Source organism: Polypterus senegalus, chromosome 12 (assembly GCF_016835505.1).
Source record: "Polypterus senegalus isolate Bchr_013 chromosome 12, ASM1683550v1, whole genome shotgun sequence".
NCBI classification, from domain to species: Eukaryota; Metazoa; Chordata; class Cladistia; order Polypteriformes; family Polypteridae; genus Polypterus; species Polypterus senegalus.
The window spans coordinates 80,209,051-80,216,364 of NC_053165.1; the positions used below are offsets into that span (position 1 = coordinate 80,209,051).

Consider the following 7,314-nt stretch of genomic DNA (forward strand, 5'->3'; position numbering starts at 1 on the left):
ATTACAAGTCGTAAGTGCACACTCCCAGTCCCTCAGCACCAATCACCCCTTCAAGTCCTGGCCAACACAATGCCTCTTCACTGTCTTCAGACCGCCTCCACTCCTCTCCTCCGAGCTCCGTCCACTTCCACCTGACTCCACCCATCGAATGGAGGGAGGCGGCCCCTTTTATGCACCCCCGGATGGGCTTCAGGTGCTTCCTGAGGAGACTCCGCCGACACACCCCCATGTGGCGGAAGCACCAGCTGTGTAGCCAGAAGCCCTCCGGGTGTCCCTGATCCTCATCCCCCCAGCACTTCCTGGTGTGGCGGAAGTGCTGATGTCCAGGGCTCCCAAGGTATTGGGGCCCCTCTGGCGGTGACCACGGGCTCCTACAGGGTTGGGCTTCCAAGCCCCTTTCCCGTGGCCCCCAACACAACCAGGGTGGTCACCCCCTCGTGGTCTGGAGGAGGCACAAGCCCTCCTCCGGTCCTCCTGGGCGTCCCGGCTGGGTACCACCCCCAGCCGCATGCCACAGGGGATTGGACTATAAACAACAATGGTGGAAATACATCCCTGGACACTAGCTTCCTTTGTGTCAAGGACAGTGTCACTTCAGTTAACTTGTAAAAAAATAAATAAATAAATTATTAGAAAATAATTAAAACAATTTTTCCATAATCAATGTGTAAAGTGCCTTAGGATGGTGTTTATCATATAAGGGTGAAATCTAAAATAACAAATAATTTGGTAACACTTTAGCTACTGCAAAAAGGCATCTATTCTTCACTTACTCTTATGTAACAAGACCTTAACATGCACTTCTTTGGGTCTTTGGAACAATTACAAAGCATCAGTAAACTGTTTAGATAGATAGATAGATAGATAGATAGATAGATAGATAGATAGATAGATAGATAGATAGATAGATAGATAGATAGATAGATAGATAGATAGATAGATAGATAGATAGATAGATAATATTAAATTAAAAAGTGATACAAATGCAGACAAAAGGTAAAACAGACAATAACTGCATAATATTAACGTTTATCCCCCCAGGTGGAATTGAAGAGTCACATAGTGTGGGGTCTCCTCAGTCTGTCAGTGGAGCAGGATGGTGACAGCAGTCTGTCTCTGGAGATGATCCTGTTCAGTGGATGCCGTGGATTCTCCATGATTGACAGGAGCCTGCTCAGCAACTTCTTATTGCAGATGTTGAAGGACGCCAGCCTTCTAGTGAAGTATACTCGGCTCTGTCCTCTCTTACACAGAGCATCAGTATTGGCAGTCCAGTCCAATTTATCATCCAGCTGCACTCCCAGGTATTTATAGGTCTGTATCCTCTGCACACAGTCTCCTCTGATGATCACGGGGTCCAGGAGGACCAATGTGACCCACTAACAAAACTTCACTTTGCAGTGGTCTGAGGTGGCTTAACTGAGACACGTCTTTCTCTGTATTACACATTTAGTATAAGACCTGTGAATCCTTCATATTTCAGTACAGTATGCCACACTGCACACAGACGAATAACCTATCTACTGACATTCTGTAAGTGATACGAAGACCAAAAGAAGACTTTGTTAGGGTCTTATTACATAAGCGTACATGAGAATAGATGCATTTCTGCAGTACCTAAACTAAAGTGTTATTAATGATTTTGAATAATAATATAAAACCTTTTAAATGTATTGCAGTTGACATTATTTCAATGGATATTAAACATGACAAGTCTGCTAAAGAGGACAAGACCGTTCAGCCATCAGCTACATTTGGTCCGTTAAGAGCCAAGTCGTCCCTCTGTCTCAGCGAGATATTTTTTTAAATGTTAGTTTCAACTTCAACCACATTACTTATAATAACTTGTTTCAGAGTCTAACAATGCTTCGAGTGAATAAATGTCTTGCAAATTTCATCTTGATTGCACTTCCCCTTAACCTCCAACAGTGTTCTTGAGGATATAACTCACTAATGAACTGAAATATTTTTTCTGGATCGACTCCAAAGCTAAATATATTTTCCCTTTGCCTGCCAGAGTAGTCCATGCCCTTTAAACCAGAAATGCACTTGGTAGGTCCTCTCCACACATCTTTTAGTGCTACTATGTCTTTTTGCAGAGCTATGACCAGAATTGCACACAACACTCCATAGCATTAGCAGTCCGAACATAACGCCCCTTGATTTACATCCAACAGTGCTTAAGGGTGAATAAAGGCATCGGGAATGAATCTGGCTCTAAAAATATTTACTCCAATACCCTCTTTGAATGCGGCCACTAGTCAATCTAGTAATTAAACTGGAAAACCACCAACCATCATTTGTCTTTTCAATTGCTTTTGCACATTGCCTGGATGATAAAAATGTTGAGTCAACTTAAACCCATAAACTCTTTCTTTTTATCATTCCTTTCCCACTTTTGCAATTCTCTAAAATAATATGCATTTTTAAGTCTATCTAGGTTTTCAGACTTTCTTATGTTATCTCCAATATTTACCATCCTTGGTGTTATTCAATCAACTACTGTAAATTAATATTATTTACAAAGAGTAAGCACAGATCCCTGATGGGCTCCACCGATGACCTCACTCCATGTGAAGCTTTGTTCCCATATTTGTACTCTTTATGGCCTCATAACCAGTTTGAAATCTAGTTTCATAAATTACTTTGATGCCAAGGCTTTCTAGCTAGCCGTGTTTCATTTTGTTTGCTGCTATTTTAGAAAAGTAAGAGCTACTTTGTTACTAAAGGGAAAAATAGTAATATTTTAGCATATTTTTGTGGAAGCTTAAATTATGCCACCAAGCTGTACTTCTGTTGATAACTACTACCAATAATGGCATACTCCTAGATGTAAATTGTACTTAAATATCATAAACAAATATTTATACTAGGATAAATCTCAATCATTTTGAGAGATTAAAGATTAAATGGTGCATTTTACTTTACTTTAAGAGCAGCATCTACTTGCAGCAATTACATTTGTGTATTATTACATGCAAATCTTGCTTTCCAAAGTAAACTACAAATCAAAAGGGTACACAGTAAATACAAATTGAGTTATTCAAGCAGTACACCACACATGCGCAATGCTAATTTATTCAGAAAGCAATAGTTGATGTGGTATTTCACAAGTTGGACTGTAAAAAAATGTGTAAAATACAAGAAATGACATCTGAAGTTCTTCACTAGATTAAAGGCAAGGAAACTGACAATCTTAGCAGATGGTGTAGGAGGCGTCCAAATGTCACATTTCAAAGGCTAAACCCCATCTGAAAAGGTTGATCTTTAGTATTTTTCAAAACAGGGTTTGGGAATTAGCAAAGAACAGAGTTGTTGTCACTTATAAATGTCTTCATTATACACTCGCTGGAGACTTATTGTAGACAGAGAGGCATATTGCTAGTGCATATGTTGTAACACCAGTCTTTGGAAATACAGAGTTCCAATCATTAATAGCTCAATAAGGGAAAACCTGGGTTTGAAATTGTTCCACAAAACAACTGGTCTCCACTGCAGAGGATACGTGTGATAGGCTAGTGCAGGGGTGGGAAGTGGGAGTCCTGGAGAGCCGCAGTGGCTGCAGGTTTTCATTCCAACCCAACTGCTTCAATAGAAACCAATCCTTGCCAATGTCAGACCTTATTTTATTTTATGGCTTGTTAGTCTGCAATGTAAGGCTCTTATATTGTAGATTTTTTTCCTTTCCAACGATGTCATTCAAATGGTTTGAAGCCTAAAATGGATAATTTTCAGTCTGTTGCATTTTCTATTGTTTTATTAAACCAAACATTACATGATGAACACACACACATGTAAATGGAAACAAGCTGGATGGAGAACTACTGACTGCTTTGTCATTTACATCTTATTGCTAATATGGAGCTATTAAATACAGAAAGCAGCTGTTTAAGATTGAAATAAGCAATTAAGGGTGGGGAACTTTAACAAGTGAGACCACTATAATGAAGGATCAAAATGTCATTTAAGCAATAAGTGCTTCATCAGCAATAATTGACTTCTCATTAAGAAACTGGGTTGGAACAAAAACCAGCAGCCACTGGGGCTCTCCAGGACTGCCATTGCCCACCCCTGGGTTAGTGTAATGAGAGGTTGCAGACCAAACTAGCTATAGTACGGTGTTCTGGATAATTTGAAACAATCCAATGGTAAGTTCCAGGTACCCTACAGAAAGGAATCACTGTATATCTGCTGTGAGTAGACTAGTGGATCTGAATTTAGGAAATTATAAAAAGTACAACAGACTCTCAGAATATCACTGGTGCAATATGTCAATTGAGCAAAATCTTCCAGTTTTAAAAAATGGATCTTTTATCTGTAATTGATCCCAATATTAAAGAGAGTTACTCCCTGTTCAGAAAAGGTCTGTCTGGAATATAAGGCTTTTAAGTAATTTCAAGATGCCTTTCCAAGATTGAGTTTGAATTTTTTTTTTTATTTAATTAAGTTTACTTGGCACAGTGGTCAGCACTGCTGTTTTGCAATTCTAAAGACATTGGATGAAATTACAGGCTGCAAACTGTGCTTGTTGATTATGTTTATTTTCCCCATGTCCATCCGACGTTTCCTTGGGTCCGCCGAATTCTTCCCGAACCTCAAAGATGTGCAGGTTGGCAAAATGTCAACCATACATTGGCTGCTTGTGAGGGAGAGCAAATGTCAACATGAGAGTACATTAGAATGAAATAACATCCCTTCCACCATTAGCTCTCACCTTACTACTGGAATAGGGTCTGACACTGAAATGGAATAAGTGTCTTCAGAAAAAACACAGCTGAATGAACTGTACAGTGTGGACTTGAGTTTGTGTAATAATTTCAGCATAGCTGTAAATCTGTGTATGTGTGCTTCCTTTTGCTATTGTCTTCATTCACTGCTGATATTAATGTAATTGTGTATAAAATTGACTACCACAAATATACAGTATGCGTTGTGATGTGACATTTTGCATATAAAATATTTTGTATGTCTTTATTTGTAACTTAGGCAAAGGAATGTAATATTAGTGTTACATTAGTGAGAAGCATTCATGTTTACCCCCCTTTTACAAATGGGTCTCTTTGAATTTTATGACAGGGTTTGGGGGAAGTGACTCAAACAAGTTTCATAAATGTTCCTCTGAAGTCTCTCAACCACCATAGGAAAGCCAGGCTGCCTAACTTTCAAGCTTTACCTTAAAATATGGTTTGGAAGGCAGGTGTGAAGGTGTTCTGTCCCCCCATTGGTCTGAAGTATGGCTGTTTGGAAATGGCTTGTATCAAAAGCTTTTAACTACTATGACGCCCTATTGGCTGTAGGGGTTGGACAGAAAACCTATAAACTTGCTAGCTTTACCTAGCTCACTCTCTTACCAAAGTGATGAAGACCATCTCACACCATGAACTGAAAAGGACAACACAATGAAGAGCACAGCTCGGCAACCATATTGAGACAGGCATGCAGACTGCTCTGAAGATAGCTGAACACAAAATGATGCCTTAACTAGAGACATTTTAAGTAACTAAGAAGTCTGTGTGCCGCCTAAAACTACACATCACCATTTATCAGGTTGTATGGTTGCCTATATTCAAATGTACTTTGCATATTGTTATTATTTTTGAATATTATCAATAATACATTATTCAAATTGTAACTTAACTCCTGCTTGTCTTTTACTACACCTAACTGCCTGAGGTTATAAATGTAGAAGGGAAGGTGGGGAGAGGTTATATACTACAATACCTTATGAACAGTGGTAAGTCTGTGAGATCTGAGGCATTCTGACAAAGGCTACATATGGAGGAGTATAGGAACCTAATCACTTACACCTGAACACCAGAAAAACCAAGGAGCTGGTAGTGGATTTTAGGAGACCCAGGCCCCTCCTGGACCCTGTGATTATCAGAGGTGACTGTGTGTAGAGGGTACAGACCTATAAATACCTAGGAGTGCAGCTGGATGATAAACTGGACTGGACTGCCAATACTGATGCTCTGTGCAAGAGTGGACAGAGCCGATTATACTTCCTTAGAAGACTGGCGTCCTTCAACATCTGCAATATGATGCTGCAGATGTTCTATCAGATGGTTGTGGTGAGCGCCCTTTTCTACGTGGTGGTGTGCTGGGGAGGCAGCATAAAGAAGAAGGATGCCTCACGCCTGGACAAACTGGCGAGAAAGGCAGGTTCTATTGTAGGCACGGAGCTGAACAGTTTGACATCCGTGGCAGAGCGACGGACGCTGAGCAGACTCCTGTCAGTCATGGAGAATCCACTGCATCCACTGAACAGGATCATCTCCAGACAGAGAAGCAGCTTCAGCGACAGACTGCTGTCACCGTCCTGCTCCACTGACAGACTGAGGAGACCATTCCTCCCCCACACTATGCGGCTCTTCAATTCCACACAGGGGGTAAACATTAACATTATACAAAGTTATTGTCTGTTTTACCTGCATTTTTAACACTCTTTAATTTAACTTTTTTTTTTATCAGTATGCTGCTGCTGGAGTATGTGAATTTCCCCTTGGGATTAATAAAGTATCTATCTACAGGGTGGTCTAGATATTATGGTCTAATTATGCAGATCCAGATCATCTGGATGACTTTGATTTATGCGGGGACGATTCCAGTTCGGCATGAAGATGATTCTTCATGTTGTCAGTTCGCACACTTCTCGATGATCTGCGATTTTTCGGGCGATTTTCTATGTAATAAACTTAATAAGTTATAGCGTAATGAAAATTGCATAATTAGATCTGGACCACCCTATATCTATCTATCTCTTAATAATACTAAAGGGAAAGTAGAGCAATATAATACTCTACAAAGACAAAACAGTATGTAACATACTGGAACGAGTCAATGAATGAATTTACTAATATAAATGATACATTCAAATATCAATAATAACTAAATGCCTAAAACATTTCTTCAGATTTCAAAATACAGCGATGCTTTAGAGTTTTATCATTTTAGTTATGTTTCTTACCATTTTTGCAAGGGTAGGAGAGCATTCATGCATATGCAAGTATTCTTGCTGCCACTAGTCACAACAGCCAAAAAGTTCCTGCTGGTCTCTCTTCAAAATCCTGCAGGTTAGTAAGCAGGCGATATGGGCAGAAATTAACCATCCAGTCTTCTGAAAATGTAACATAAAGATCATGTAGTCAGGTTATTGTTCAATACTGACAAGAGGGCTTACGGCAGATAGGAGGCTGCCCAGTAGATAAGATGGCAAACAGACTGCATGAGAGAGACGAGTAGCTTTAGAAATGTCATCAATAGAAGTAGTACAACAGTTAAGTATAAGTTTGACTTCTTTCTTTATTTTTTCTG

The 7,314-nt window shown here is 39.7% G+C and overlaps 1 long non-coding RNA gene across 1 annotated transcript in view; it reads right to left on the bottom strand.

The window, feature by feature from the left end:
• The window catches only part of LOC120541176, a 94,874-nt gene extending 87,774 nt beyond the window's left edge, over positions 1-7,100 (bottom strand). Inside the window, exon 1 of the long non-coding RNA XR_005635957.1 lies at positions 6,968-7,100. This is a non-coding gene — a long non-coding RNA (uncharacterized LOC120541176). The remainder of the gene's footprint in view (positions 1-6,967) is intronic.
• Between the last annotated feature and the right edge of the window lie 214 nt (positions 7,101-7,314).